Here is a 16,504-nt window from a genome sequence, read left to right as displayed (position 1 = left end):
AAGTGAATAATTGCCCTATTACGCTTTTTATATCTTACTCTATCCATTTGTGTAGGAATTGAATGTCAAGACACCAAGCAAAGAAGAAAAACAAAGAAAATGTGCAAAGATTAACTCGCCATGGCGAGCCAGTGGCGAGTCCAAGGCGAGCAGAGGCAGAGAGTTCCAGAGACCACTCACCCCCAACTCGCAACGGTGAGTGGAAGGCGAGAAATCTCGCAATGGCGAGTGAAAGGCGGGTCCATGGCGAGGAGGACCAGAGAGAAGGGGACCAGAGTTCGCCATGGCGAACAATATACTCACGAGGCAAGCTAAGGAGGCCAAAACTCCTCAGAGCTGACGTAGCAGAAACCCACTGGTGAAGAAACATCAACTCCCCATTGCGAGCATACACTCGCGAGGCGAGTTCATCAGAACAAAACTAAGTATAAAATCCCATTCACTCATTTCAGAAGGATCTTATCATACTATTAGAGAGAGAATAGGGCGATTTTAAGAGAAAAACATAGAGTGAGAGTGATAGAAGGTGGATTCTTCCATATTTGTTGAGAAATCACAAGTTTGTATATGAATCTTCATCTTTTACTTCAATCTTGCAAAGTTGCCATGACAATGAGTACCTAAATCTCCATTGTTGGGATTAGAGGTACTTGATCAAGCTAAACATGTAATCTTTTGATCTTTAATATATTATTCTAGCATTTGATTTGATATTGAGATTATTCTTGCAATTTATGGTTATGTTTGATTTAATTGCTATTGAAAAAGACTATTGGATCTAGGTTTAGAATAATCATCTATCTAAACAGGAATTCTAGACATGGGATTGATGTTTTGATAATCACTTTGAGCATCTAAGCTTCATGCTTTCAGATCGTTTAATAGACTGAGAAATCGTCGATTAAACGATACGATCGAATATTGGATCGTTTAATAGTTTGGGAAATCAACAATTAAACGATACAATTGAACTTCAGAATATCATTTAGACAAGAATGATGGTGTTGAGGGATACGTGATAATATCGATTAAAATCTAGAATCCGTATGTGATCATTAGGTTATATACGATGCTTGGTCAATGAACTCTAATCCTAACAAGTTTTACGCCTTATCACTCTCAACTTTTATTCTTGCAATTTAGTTCATATAGTTTCAAACAAACAACCAAATTAATCTTTAACTTAAAATGATAATCGACATTAAACGGTTTATGATATCGCACTTGTCCCTGAGGAGACGATATACAATACTTCCTTTTGATTGATAGAAAAATACTACATCAATGTTTTATATGATATAGTTATGGTTACTTATTGTTTGAATTTCTTTGTTTGTTTTTTTATATTATAAGATAACTAACATTGGCCATATATTTTTTTTTTTTAGAAATCATTGGGCTTATTCTTGAGATTGTGAAGACAACGGTGTTTGGAGCTGGAAAGAAGCCGTGCAGTAATATTGTGCTCAAAGATGAAGGGTAAAATTTTATGATTTTTTAACGTTAGATTGTAGATTATTTTTGGCAATTGATATCTATCTGAGAATGTCATTGATGATGCAGTGGAAACTTGGTTGATGTGACATTATGGGATAGATATTATGTAGATTTGATGAAATTTCTTGCTGAGCGAAAGGATACAGGGCCTATTGTTTTGATATTAACTCATGCTCAATGCAAGCTTGGATGTTAATATTTTGTGCATGTATTATTTTGGTCATTCTTTTCACTGTGTATCATTTTTTTTGTGTTAATTTTTTGGTTCTTATTTTGCAGATAATAGTAAGCCGAATATTTGCAACAATTGGTCGGGTTCAAGATTGCTTATTAATTTCAAGCATCCGGTTGTTGAGAGGTGATGGCAGGTTATCTTACGTTATTCTTAGCATGTTTTTCAGTTTGTTTTAGTAGGATTTAGCAGTAAAAAGGAGGAGTATTAGAACGATTTCTTATGATTTCGGGACTTTTGTAATGTTTTCTATATTTGAGTTTGTAATTCTAGTTTTCCCGAAACATAGCAATTTTAGGGGGTTTTTAATGTAATTCACGAAGAAATCATGCTAATCGGCAAATCAAGAACATCCGAAGAATTGTGAAGATTCAAGAGACAAGAATAAAGATTCAAGAGGCCTCTGAAGACTTATAAATGGGAGGAATTTTGTTCCCAAAGTATCGAGGCAATTTATTTAAAGACGAAGACGTAAAAATGACGGAAAATCGGAGATTGGGCCCGGAAGAAAGACAAAATGTGCCTAGGGAATTTGAAACATGCCTAGGGCATGAATTGACAAGCCATGCACCTAGGGCATTTCCCATGAGCCTAGGGCATGCTTTGAACTTGTCTCTCATGCGCCCCGTGGATTTTCTATGTGCCCTGTGCATGCAAAAACCGAGGTGCAACTGTCTTTTTCGCTTCCGTTTTGGGTAAAGCCCGCATTTTTAGCCCAAAAGCAGGTAGAAACTTTCACTATAAATACCAATCTTCCTCATTCAGAATTTCTCGTTCAGAAATGTAGCAGTTCAAGATGAAGGCGACTTTGGAGCTTCGTGAGAGTTTTTATCTTTTCCTCTATATATTTTTGTTGGATATTTATTTATTTTAATATAGGGGTTTGCTACAATAGACCCACCCTTTTTCATGAAGGTCTATTTTAGCAAAATGCACCTTTTTCTTTAGACATAAATACCCATGTTTTTGCTTTTCAAGAAAGAGAAAAGGAAGGGGCAAAGGTGTAATTCCGTATTTAATCATTAATTGTTTCCTTATTTTTTGATTGAAATAGATGTTTTTTATTTCCTTTTGTTGTTCATCTTTCTCTTTCATTCTCCCTCTTTCACGTTCTTTTTCTCTGCTGTTGTTCCAAGTTTCATGGCTGCTATTCTGATCTTTTTTTTTTTTTTTGTTAATCACCATCTCCACCTTCAAAACAATATTATCCTTAATCACAAAGTGTAGAAGCAAAATTCCTTAAAACCCAATTGAATCCATAACAAAAATTTCAAAACTTTCACATACCAACCAATTTTTTGAATCAAACTCGAAAGTAAAAAAACAAGGGAAAATCATGTTTAAATCCACTCAATTGTCTTTTGTTCTTATGAAATGATTAAGTGATGAATGGTGTTGGATGACTCTAGTTCTTGGGCGGAAGCTGTTGTTGTACCCATAGGAGAGATCACAAATTCAAGCACAAATGGGTCCATAAAACGTGATGTATGATGTTGTTTTCCTCCAACAAAATTGTTTTTTTAGATTTAAACACACTTCTGCTACACTTGATTTGATTTAAAGAAAATAAAATGGAAGAAGAATGGAAACAAAAGAGAGAGAAATGAACGATTAATGAAGGAGAGAGACAAAGAAAAAAATAGGAAATAAAAAAAAACAATTAATGATTGAAGGTTAATTGCAGTTTTATCCTTCAGTTTTCATATTTTCTAAAAAGCAAAAATTGGGTTTTTGGTCCAAACAATAAAGGTGCTGCTTGCTAAAATGCTCCTTCATCAAAATGGATGGGTTTATTGTAGCAAAACCCATTAATATATTGTTTATTATTTTATTTATTCTTTTGTTCGCTATTAAGTTTTATTAGTATGTAGTTTTATTTCTGTGAGAGGTGCAACCCTAAATTAGGTACTTAAGTTGTAACATGGCCTAATATTTCTATCACTAACCGGATGCTTATATCTTGATATTTATATCCCTTTACTGATACCTATATGTCTAGGAAGTAAGTGATTATTAATTAGCCAAAGATACCATAGGAATTGTTGACCTTAGGTGTAGGTACCCAGTGGCTAGAAACCGTTGGGTTGTGTGGTGCATTACCGAACCTATGAATTAACTGGTTAGTAATTAGGGAAACAAGCACCTAGCTGTCCGACATAGAACTACAGCTTAATAGAACCATTCTCTTGAAACCCTTAGTAAGGTAGACTTAGATTAGGGTTGCCCGTTTGTAGAACTACTATGTAAGCGTAGAGAGAATGTGCTATGAGTGTCCTAAGATTCATAGATGGGCAGATCTAAGGGAACCTTGGCCTTCATTGCCTTGGGACATACTGGAAAGCGAATTTATGTTTATGTTTAAATTAACTTTGAATTAGCAAGACCCCGAACGTAAGGATCATCGTGCGATCAGCAGGTGCAGTTAGTCATCGGAGGGAAGAGCCTAATAGGTACCAGTGGCTAGAACCCATTGGGTTAGGTGGTGCCTTACCTCATCAGGAACATCCTAACGGCCACATCACTTGTATAGTCTACCTAAGATAAATGAACGTGACATATACTTTACTTATTATCCAACAATGAATATACAGAGGGGGATTCGAAGAATCCTAACCGCTACTTACTTTTCTGCAACCAAAAAAGGTAATCTTGCTCAGTTGTGAAGAGATAAAAATTGCAAGTCTCTTTAACCCTTAACTTTTATATCATCAACTTAATAAAAATAAGTAACGCAAATTGTTTGGACGAAAGGACAATCCCCGTTGATACTCTACTCATCACTTTATTACTTGGTGAAAACGACTAATACACTTGTCATTTTGCAAATACGCTAAGCAGTACATCCATCAAGAGGTTTAGGGCTACGTAAGTTTGTTTTGTGCTGCGAATGTTGATTATTGGGAAAATAGTGAATTTTTGTTTGCACTTGCATTTTATTCATGATTTTTTTATTAGAGTTGCTCCAAAGAGCATAGCCATTTCTCACTTATATGTTTGCAGATATCACAAGAAAATGGTGAATTGTGTCTATGAATAATGCCTATGAATATTGAATTTGTTTTTGGACACACTTTAATTTTAATGGGTGACATATACTGTGTTCCGGAGGGATACCTGTAGTTAATAGAAGTCTAATGATTATGTTTTGGTGCTTAAAATGATATACAAATGTACACATAATCATGTATGTCATTATATGTTAAGTATGACAATAATGGTGCTATAAATTTATATATGAATAAGTTAGATTTATAATATATATTTTTATGGTGTTTCCTTAATAATTCTTGCGCATTTTGCAGTTTTCAAACTCAGGGTCATAGCCTTAGTCAGAGTCTGTGTCAGGGTTCGACCTCTTCTCAAAGTTCTCAATATGATGAATTTTCGAATCTCTCTCAAGTTAGGTCAATTGCTGAAGGTCAAGGTTAGTTTTGTTTGCATATAAAGATGTTTTTAGATATTTGATTAACGATGCATTTGTTTTTTGATTCAATTGTATGATTTATGTTAGGATACATATTGTATCACTGTTGGGAAAACGAATAAGTTTAATCCTAACGAGTTTGAATGGTATTATAAGAGCTGCACTAAATGTTCAAGATCTTCAAAGTCGAATGGTACTAACTACAAATGCTCATGTGGAGAGGATGTTCAGGTTCCATTGACAAGGTTGTCTATCTAAACTTTCATGTGATTAATTAATAATTTTTGGTTCAATGCATTTATGTAATATTTATAAATACATTTGTTTTAACAGATATAAGGTGGTTGTACAAGTAGTATATGATGGTGATAAGTCTGAATTTGTATTTTGGGATAAGGAATGTCTTCAAATTCTTGGTGTTACTGCCGATGCTCTTAGAAAGACCATGCAAGAGGTAAATTTAATTGTAACATTTAGTTTTAGTTCTGCTTTCTGAAGGAAAATCGAATACAAGAACAGAGTAGAAGCAGCGGAAAAATTTCGATTTTCTTTCCTTGAATCATTACGAAATTCAAACATGAATCAGTGATTCATTTGTTACCTCGAAATGTGGTATCTAAAAGCTGGAAACTGGAATCTCGATCACAACCAAGCAAGCTGCAAGTAGCAAATCCTCTAGCAAGTCCACACGAATAGTGCTCCTCCAAAACTCGGTGCTAGCCAAGGAATCAGAAGTGCAGAGAAGAAGGGTTGCTCCAAAACGTGTAACCAAAAACTTCAACACTAGAGTTCTATTTATAGAACTTCTAGTGTGCTCTGCAAGTCTGAAGTCACTATTGGGCTTCAGTAAGCCCAACAATGAGTTTAGTAATTTTGCTAACTAATTAGCGTTATTTACTAAACGCACCCCTTATATAAGTCATACTTATATATTTCTCATTTGACTGTTCTTTGTGTGTGACCCTATAGGTTCTAGTCACGTTGGCAATAATATTAAATCTAATATTTAATACTATAAACAATGATGTAGAAGTAGACATATTAACAATGATGGCCTCTAGTACTCTAAGAACCACATCCAGTATCTAATACCCATGATGTAGAAGTAGACATATTAATATCTATAACAAAAATACATGTAGAAGAGCTAGGAACATTTCCATTCTTCTTGTCTTCCAGATACTTTGGGCAGCTACGCTTCCAATGCCCCTGCTTGTTGCAGTAGAAGCACTTGCCCTCCTTAGCCACTCCTCCAGTAGGCTTCAAAGCTTTGGTTGATGGCTTGGCAACAGCTTTGCCTTTGCCATTTCCCTTAGACTTATTAGGCTTCTTATGGTGCTTTTTGAACTTGCCATTATTAACCATTAAAATGGCAGCAGCCTTTCCCTTTCCCTTCATGTTTTTCTCAGCAGTTCTCAACATAGCTGCAAGTTGTGTAAGTGTTTTGTCCATGTCATTCATAAGGAAGTTCTGGACAAAACTGCTGAAGCTTTCAGGCAACGATTGCAAGATAAGATCAACAACAAGTTCCTGCTCAATGACAAATCCCAATCGAGCTAGGTTCTCAAAGTACCCAATCATTTTGAGCACATGAGGTCCTACGGGAATTCCTTCTGACAGCTTGGTAGAGAAAAGGGCCTTAGAGACATCAAAGCTTTCATGCCTAGCCTTCTCTTCATAAAGAGTCCTCAGATGTCCGATCATATCGAACGCAGTCATCCCTTCATGCTGTTTTTGTAGCTCGGGAGTCATGGTGGCTAGCATGATGCAAGAGACTTCTATGGAATCATTGACATGCCTGGTATGGGCATTTCTTTGAGCCGCAGAAGCTCCAAGAGGTGGTGGCTCAGGAATGGGTTCATCAAGCACATACAGCTTTTTCTCATGGGTGAGGACAATCCTCATGTTACGGTACCAGTCAATAAAATTTGTTTCAGTCAATTTTTCCTTTTCAATGAGTGATCGCAAAATGTTGTTTGAAGCGTTATTGGCCATCTACAATTTTAAAATATACAAAATAAGTATCATGAAAATAACATATTTAACTTGGCCTTTAATTAAATACGATCCCATTATTTTACTCAAATCAAATGACCTTCAAACATTTGACTCAGAAAATCCTGTTTGAAGATTTTCTAGTGGATTGAAATCCTTATTTCACCTTGCTTTAAGTCAATGGGGGCTGTACTTAAAACTCAGCTATTTAGGAACATTTCCAATTGTATCCTATACAACTTTCAAATCAATTGGGTGAATAACTCCTTATTCAAGTCTATCATATAAACGTTACCCAATTATAGCTTCTAAATTTATTCTAATCTTATTAAAATTAATTTAGTTAAGTTAAACCCAAAAGAATAACACTTGGGTAAATTGGATTACCGCACCGCAACTTACTAGTATAAAATTTGCGCTTCACAGAGGCAAAACGCACATATTCGATATTAGTCTTGAAGGGTGTTAAATTTTTGGAAAGCATTGAACTTAATATTTTGAATTAAAGGATTTTTATTAAGTTTGATCTCACCTCACCGCGGCTTATATATCATATATATTCGCACTCCAATCATAACATGCATAACAATTATACAATAACAAAGTGACATGATTATGGTCATCCTAACGCTATGATTCTCTCAAGCCAATGAGAGAATCTAAACTAATCGTAGAAACGACCTTGCTTCTCCAAGATTGACATCCAGGACTATCCTAACGTCTTGAGCCCTATTACCTCCTTGTATTCTGTTTACATTACAGATGAAAGAAACTCGTTTTACATACGAGGGAGTGGACGAGAAGAGAATGTCCAATGGAGATATAAGAGAGAGGCACGACACGCAGGCCGTATTTCAATATCCAAAAGAGATAAAATAAAAGGACTAAGGCCATAATCATTCACATGATAATAATAACAAACACACTTTTATTATTATTAATTTTACCTTATAATTAAATAAATTAAATTAAAATTTGACATATGATCTACGCAGATTAGCTGGGGGTTCCGCTGCCCGGTCAGCGGACGGTATGAACGATTCAGTTTGAATTAGGACTGTATTTTGCATCAACACTTGACACGTTTCTGATTACCCTAACCGTTTCAGCAAACCCTAATTCTGTCATAACAATCTGATCTTATTAAACAAGTACTCTGATTGTTTATTCACATATCATGATCGAGTCTAGGATGCTTCACCAGAGTACACAGAATCGGTTACGAAGCTCCATACATCAGATCAATTAATATGAACAAATATCATCTGACTTATTTAAACTACGATCAAATCCAGTATATCTAATATACCGTTGTTATATAGAGTTTACCAATCATGCTTCTGTCGATATGTATAATCGAAAAGTTTGATGTTTCACCAGAAACGGTTTCTGAAACATCAAAGCAAATAGAAAAGCCATGCACATACACGTGATTGATATTATTATTAACTGCGTTTTATGATCGATCAATCATGTTCTTGTCGATATGTATAATCGAAACGTCGATGTTTCACCAGAAACGGTTTCTGAAACATCGAATCAAATCGAAAAGCCATGCACAGAAAATACAATATGATACGATGCCAATTTTAATTCTCTTTATTATTTAATTTCATTAAATATGTTTAATCAAATTAAAACATAAAGCAGTAACAAAGCAATCTGATTCAAGGTTTCGTAAGTGGCTCTAATACCACTGTAGGAAAATCGAATACAAGAACAGAGTAGAAGCAGCGGAAAAATTTCGATTTTCTTTCCTTGGATCATTACGAAATTCAAACATGAATCAGTGATTCGATTGTTACCTCGAAGTGTGGAATCTGAAAGCTGGAAACTGGAATCTCGATCACAGCCAGGCAAGCAGCAAGCAGCAAAGCCTCTAGCAAGTCCACACGAACAGTGCTCCTGCAAAACTCGGTGCTAGCCAAGGAATCAGAGGTGCAGAGAAGAAGGGTTGCTCCAAAACGTGAACCAAAAACTTTAGCACTAGAGTTCTATTTATAGAACTTCTAGTGTGCTCTGCAAGTCAGAAGTTACTATTGAGCTTCAGTAAGCCCAACAACGAGTTTAGTAATTTTGCTAAATAATTAGCGTTATTTACTAAACGCACCCCTTATATAAGTCATACTTATATATTTCTCTTTTGACTGTTCTTTGTGTGTGACCCTATAGGTTCTAGTCACGTTGGCAATAATATTAAATCTAATATTTAATACTATAAACAATGAGTGGTATCTAGCAACACATCATTGCTACCCAAGTGACAAGAATGTCAAGTGATCTGACAAAACCTTTCCATGATAATACTCATGTGTACAATTACTCCTTTGTCTCGATATCTTTATTGATCCCAAGGCATAAATATTGTCACCCTTGTATAGATCAATGTTTATATTTCTTTGATTCCGAAATATACTGAATAACGAATAAGTCCAATATCTTATATTGACTTAGTTCGGCATGGCCATGCAGTTTTACAGTTATATTTCATCAAGAGGCCTAAAGATATATCTCCCGTTTATGAGGAGGGACAAATCACATCTAGGACACTCATGTCCCTCAGCATGCTTCATCAAGTACCCATCAACCAACGTTATGGTTATCCTTTTACAAACAACGTTAGAATGGCAACAAAGCACTCGAGTCCACATCTAGGGATCATAGTGGTTTCAGGTCTAAGAGAGATATACACTGTTATCATTGTGAGAATATCTTATGACAATTGCATAACTTACTATGTAGTATTCTCACGGTGGGTCAATCCAGTATAAATATTACTCCTAATATTTATACCTATGTATAGACTTAATATCTCATATCTATGACCCATGAGATGTGGTCATCAGTCTACATACATAATAGTCTCGACGCTTTATTATTATCCTTTATTCATATTAAAGCTTTGACTACGGATACATTTAAGAATAGCATTCTTTATGATAATGTAATCTTATGATTAAGTCACACTTAATATATTATTACACGAATGTTTTATCTTTGTTTTTCGGGTTTCAAACATTGATTAAGTTTGAACCTTTGATATCTCATTTTTTCTTGGGAAGGGAAAAATAAGAAAAAAAAACCCTTGAGAATCGAGGTCCGGGAGTTGTTTTCGTCATGGGAAGGTGTTAGGCACCCACAACGACTATAGTATTCTATAGGAACCGTCTTTACTTTCTACGCGCGCGCTTTATTTTTAAATGCTATTTGAAAACGTTATTTACACCTAAGGGTTTACTAGGTCAAGAATTGGAGGGAGAAGAATGTGTTTGAATTTTTGTTTTATTGGAATTGGAGAAGTTTTGACTTCTTGTCTACATACCCTTTTAAGGGATCAAAATCCATGTAGTTCTCTTTCAAAAAAATGTTTTTGTTTTTGTTGGTTGATTTTAATTTTGAAAATGGAATTTTGAAGAATAAGAGAGAGAGGTCTCAAGGGCATAAGATTTGGAAAATGTGAGGTGGAATTAGTCATTTTGCAAAAAAAGCCTAAGTATGATTAAAATTCATTAAGGTTTTGTTTAAGAAAATAAAGGGAAAATTCAATGGGATTTTGATCCCAAGGTTTCTTTGGAAAATTATTTGAGTGAAGTTGTTCATGTTTTTTGGAAAAGAGAATTTTTTCTAAGTATCGTGATTCCTAAGCATACGTCTAAAGCATATATTCCCTAAGCATACATCTAAAGTATCCATGTGATGTGTGTGCATGTGTCGGTGCTTGTGTCGGTGTACATCATTAGAGTCCATTGTCCTTTACATCGGGTCCTAGTTTACATACTACTCCTTGCAAGAAATTAAAAGCATAAAGAAAATTACAAAATCCCTAGGTTTTTACATGCTAAGTCTTGGCAAAATCTAAAGTGCAAGAAATAAAAGCTAAGGATATAAGATGGAGGATGAGATGCTTATGGAGTGTATGAAACAAGAAGTAGAAGATTAGTAGCACAAGGTGTAATATGGTGAAAAATATAAGCAAGTAAACATCACAAAAAAGACTTCAAAATACACCAAAAACAAAGGTAAAATATACCTAATATTTAATCACAAAAGCAAAGCCAATACATGACTCCTAATCCTCCCATTTCAACAAATTTTCATAGGTTTTAATTCAGTTTTGACAATGAGGATTTAGAGGAAAGTATTAAACTAAGCAAATATGATGCATTTTAGACCTATTTTACACTTACTATTCACAAACAACAACTCACACGACTTGTAAAGTAAGAAACTAATACCATACATCACAAACAACACCAAATATACTAAACTAAAGACAAACATGTCATAAAACTCATTCATCAAGTATCAATCATCATGAGGCAAAATATGGGAATCACAACACGCAAAAAAAAAAAAAACTTCACAAACATTGACAAAAGGCACCAAAAATCACAAGCAAATTCACATATATTTTTCATGTTTTGGGGGTAGAATTCAGCATGCACAAATTCAAGAAACACACAAGAAAAACTATGCAAGAAGTGCATCATTAATTTGGAGCTCTTTCACAATACTTTGACAAAATGAACATTATTGGGTTAACAAAGAAATCAATACATTTTCCACATTTTTTAGGTCCAAATTAATCATGTACTAATGCAAAAACAACTAGAATTAACAAGAAAAAGCATTGCAAATTTTTAGAAAATTTTGGTGCAAGAATCAATCAAACAGGGGGGTGTGAACAGTCAATAAATATTTAAACAGCACGAGAAGGGGGGTGCATACAGCAACAACACACATCAACGGGGAAAAGCAGTTATGGGCTCAAAACGAACAGGCCGGGTTGGAGCGGGTCATGGAGGGTCCGGTTCAGTTGCTAGGCTATATAAAAGCCTGAACCAGTTTTGTATTCATTCTCAACCCTTCTTTCTCTCACTAAACTATCTTCTTCTCTCTTCCCGCTCTAGAAACACAGACACGCCGGAACTGAAACAAGAAGATGACCGGAGCACCTCCGGCGCGGTGGTCGGCCATAGCGCCGCCGCACCGGAGTGTCTTTTACGCAAACTTTTTATACCAAAAGCTCTGGTTCGTCCTCCTCTTTCTTAATCCGGTGTCAGATTTTCGAAAACATACACCAAAAGCTCTAGATCTACAAGTTTCAGGTTCGGATTTTTTGAAATAAACACACAACAGCATGTGATCAATAAAAGTTGAAAGAAGAGGGATTAGTTACCATTTTCAGATCAGAGAATAAGGAGTGAACGGAAAACTTCTAGAATCCAAGTCTTCTTCCCCTCTTCTTTGTTGCGTTCAGTTCGTCCTCCCTCTTCTTTCTGAATCCAAATCTCTGAGTTTGCAAAGATAATCCACAGTTGTTGATTCACGACCTTGATGAGTACCGTAGCGAGATTTGTGGATGAATTTGCTTGCGTGAGAATCGGATTTGCGAAGGTTTGAGTTGTGAATTGATGAATCTGGTTGAGTTTTTTTTGTAGGTGTATGAATCGGTTGTGAAGCTAGACGGTGGATTTGTGGTGGTTTTGTGCTGTTGTGGTGGTGAGAGGTGGTGGAATAAAGTAGTTAGGGTGGTTGGAGTTTGTTAGACGGTGGTGATTGAGGTAGTGAAATTCGGTTACAGGGGAGAAGAGGAGAGATAAATTTTTCTCTCTCTCTTCTCTGATTTTTTGTGATATTCTGGGAAAGTGTGGTAATGATTGAATCTCGAATTTTGACCCTCTTTGACCAGCTTTACAGGCTGATGAATTGACTGCTGGACCATTGGATTGCTGACACGTGTCCCCTGCAGATGAATTGGACTAAACAAAGACTAAATGACTAAAAATGAAGCACAAAAGGACTAAAATGTAATTAAACAAAAATTGGGTAAAAAAAGTAATTTGAAATAAACGTAAAGTACCAAAAAATAAAATCGACAAAAGGACTAAAATGAAACAACTACCAAATGAGGTACTTCAAAGTAACCTCTCTCTGTCAAAATTTTATGTGAAATGACCAAAATGCCCCTAGGGACTAAACTGACTCAAAATGACTCAAATGCAATTTTTGAAATGGATTTTAACATGGAATTGAAACAAGGATCTATACAAACAAATTGAAAAGCCTCAGAGACCATTTACAGGGATTAAAATGAGTTTGAATGCAGGAAATGACAAAAATGCCCTTTTTCACGAATTTTTGCAATTAACATTGAAATAAAATGCAGAGAAATATGCAATTGATCAGAGACAATTTCAAATGACTTGGCGTGCAAGAAAAACCTTTTGGATGGCTTGAAATGAAAGAACGCATAGACAAAATCACAATTAAAAAGATCTTTTAAAGCAAAATTGGAAGATAAAGCAGGGTAAAATATCAGTGTTAAACAATAGCAAATTGGCAATCTTTTAAAGGTCAAAGACCATACCAGAGATGAAAAACATTTTGAACAAGTATTTTTAGGTCCAAAATTAGGGTATGACAGCTGCCCTTATTTAAGTTTCTTTGTCCGGAGGGTCGAGAGACAAAGTCTTTGATTCGACGGGACGAAGATACTTAAATATTAACATTTGCACTGTTTTTGGACATAAAAATACACTCTCACGTTTGCAAAACATGAATGCCATGCAACATTTTGATTATGAATGCAAGACAAACAACTGGAGTTTACAGAGCATGCCATATCACCGGGGATCTAGGTAGACATTAACAGGGTAGACAAACCAGGGGGCAACAGGTAGGTACAAGCTACTCTTTGGAGCGAACTAGCCACTTGACCAAGTAATACAAACAAAAGATGGGTACAAGCTGTTCTTTGGATCGAACTTGCTACTTGACTGGGAATAGAAGTACAAGACAGGTACAAGCTGTTCTTTGGATCGAACTTGTCACTTGACCGGAAATATAGACATATAGGCAGATACAAGCTGTTCTTTGGATCGAACTTGCTACTTGATCAATAACACAACATGCAGGCAGGTGCAAACTGTTCTTTGGATCGAACTTGTTGTTTGACTGATAACAAAACATAAGCCGGATACAAACTGTTCTTTGGATCGAACTTGTCGTTTGACCGGAAACACAGGCATATAAGCAGGTACAAGCTGTTCTTTGGATCGAACTAGCCACTTGACCAATAACAAAACATATAATAAGATACATGGGAAGCTTGATTTAGCAAGATACAAATTGAGAGTAGATCGACATTGACTTGACTTGAAGATAGACATGACCATTATCATTGGCCCAAAAGCAAATTGTGAGTGGATCAACATTGACGGAGACTTTGAATTGAATTGAAAGTTGATATTGAAAGAGACATTGGAAGTTGAAAATAATACGAGACACAAACATAGACATAGACATAGAATCGAACATAGACATATGCATATACATAGACATAGACATAGACATAGACATTGAATTGAGATTGAATTGTATTGGGAGTTGAGATAGGATTGAGTTGAATTGAGATTGGAAATGCAACATGTATATATGGTATAACAGTTTTACAAATGCATGAGTACATAGAATGCATGATTATGCATGTATGAATGCTTGAAGATGCATGATTGGTTTTCAACTTGGCAAGAAAGTTTCACAGAGACAGACAAAACATTGGAAGATTGGGCACGCAGTGGCTCGTGCTATACCATATACACATGGAAATCCTCCCTGGAGAGACCGTCGTTGAGAGACGTATCGAAACCATGGCCGAGGTCAATATATCACATCACATATACAAAACTTGCAGAAGAGGGAACTTTGGAAGATTCTTTGATACAGGTCGCCATTGCTAGGCGTGTCAGTGCTGGGTAAACATTGGATGTTCGCATCTGTGGTCAATGCTTTTAATATCACTTTTCATTCTTTCATTTTTCAATCCCATTTTTGCCTGAACCGCCCTTTCGGGTTTTCGATCCCCCGGGAATCCATTCTTTTCATTGCCCCATTTTTGCCTGAATTGCCTTCATAGGTTGTCAATCAGCGGGGTGCTCATTTTTACCTAAGCCGCCCTTTCGGGTTTTCGACTTAGCGAGCTTTTCATTTTCATTTTTTCCTTTTTTTACTTTCATTCAGTCTTTTCATTCTTGCCATTGACCACAGATCATCCTGGGGAACAACCTGCTTGTAACATGTATTGAAATGGACATTGACACACATTTATCCATGCATGTTCCATTGGAACGTACCCTGTTGCTCATGTTTGTTTTCAAAATAGACAGAAAAAGGTTTTTCAATTTTCAAAAATGTTTGTTTCAGACCCTGGCATTATCAAATAGAAAGAAAATATTTTGGTATATCGTATTGAAAGTAGGAAGAAAATAGAGTTTCAAACAAAAGCACAGGCTCAAATTGATGTAGAAGAGTGAAAGTCAACGAAAGGCATGACTCCACGGATTTACAAAGCTTGGAAAATGGTAATTTTATTGGTTGGTGGTACATTGAACGCGATGACCACTACATTTCATAGAAATTTTGAATTCACAAGTACAGAAGCTTCTGATGAAGACGATCATTGACAGCTGCAGATGCCCCAAGGGGCGATGGTGATTTGCCAGATATAGTTACTTGTCTTTCATATCAATCTCATTTTTGCATGAGTCGCCCTTTCGGGTTTTCGGCTCATCGAGATGCTCATTTTTGCCTGAGTTGCGTACAATCTCAGCGAGCTTTTTCATATTCATTTTTTGTCCTTAACTTTTGCCTGGATCGCCCTTTCGGGTTTTCGATCCACCGGAAAGCGCATTTTTGCCTAGGCCGCCCTTTCGGGTTTTCGACCTACAACGCTGTTCTTTTCATATTTTAGACAAAGTATTTCTTGACTATATCGGCATTTACAGGATTTGGAAGTTCAGCGCCATCCATGTGTGTAAGGATTAAAGCACCACCAGAGAAAGCCTTCTTGACAACATAAGGACCTTCATAGTTAGGTGTCCACTTGCCCCTTGGGTCGGGTTGCTGGCTTATCCTTCTTTTCAATACAAGCTCACCTTCCTTGAATTCCCGTGGCTGAACTTTCTTGTCAAAAGCATTCTTCATTCGCACTTGATACAACTGTCCATGAGCCATAGCATCCACGAGTTTCTCTTCAATCAAATTCAACTGATCATACCGACTTTGACACCATTCAGCCTCAGTTAATTTTGCTTCCATGATCACTCGAAGCGACGGAATCTCCACTTCCAGAGGGAGAACTACTTCCATGCCATATACAAGAGAGAAAGGGGTTGCCTCGGTTGAGCTGCGTACCGTGGTACGGTAACCATGTAGGGCAAAAGGTAGCATCTCATGCCAGTCTTTGTAAGTAGTGACCATCTTCTGAACAATCTTCTTGATGTTCTTATTAGCAGCCTCAACTGCACCATTCATCTGAGGTCTATAAGGAGAAGAGTTGTGATGTTCAATCATGA

At 36.2% G+C, this 16,504-nt stretch overlaps 1 pseudogene; it reads left to right on the top strand.

Moving 5' to 3' along the window:
* Positions 1-221: 221 nt before the first annotated feature.
* Positions 222-16,504, top strand: part of LOC146929568 (uncharacterized) — a 38,898-nt pseudogene continuing 22,615 nt past the window's right edge.

This window comes from Medicago sativa, chromosome 4, assembly GCF_051527215.1.
Source record: "Medicago sativa cultivar Bolivia chromosome 4, Bolivia_mono, whole genome shotgun sequence".
NCBI lineage: Eukaryota > Viridiplantae > Streptophyta > Magnoliopsida > Fabales > Fabaceae > Medicago > Medicago sativa.
This window is presented reverse-complemented; position numbering and strand designations above follow the sequence as displayed.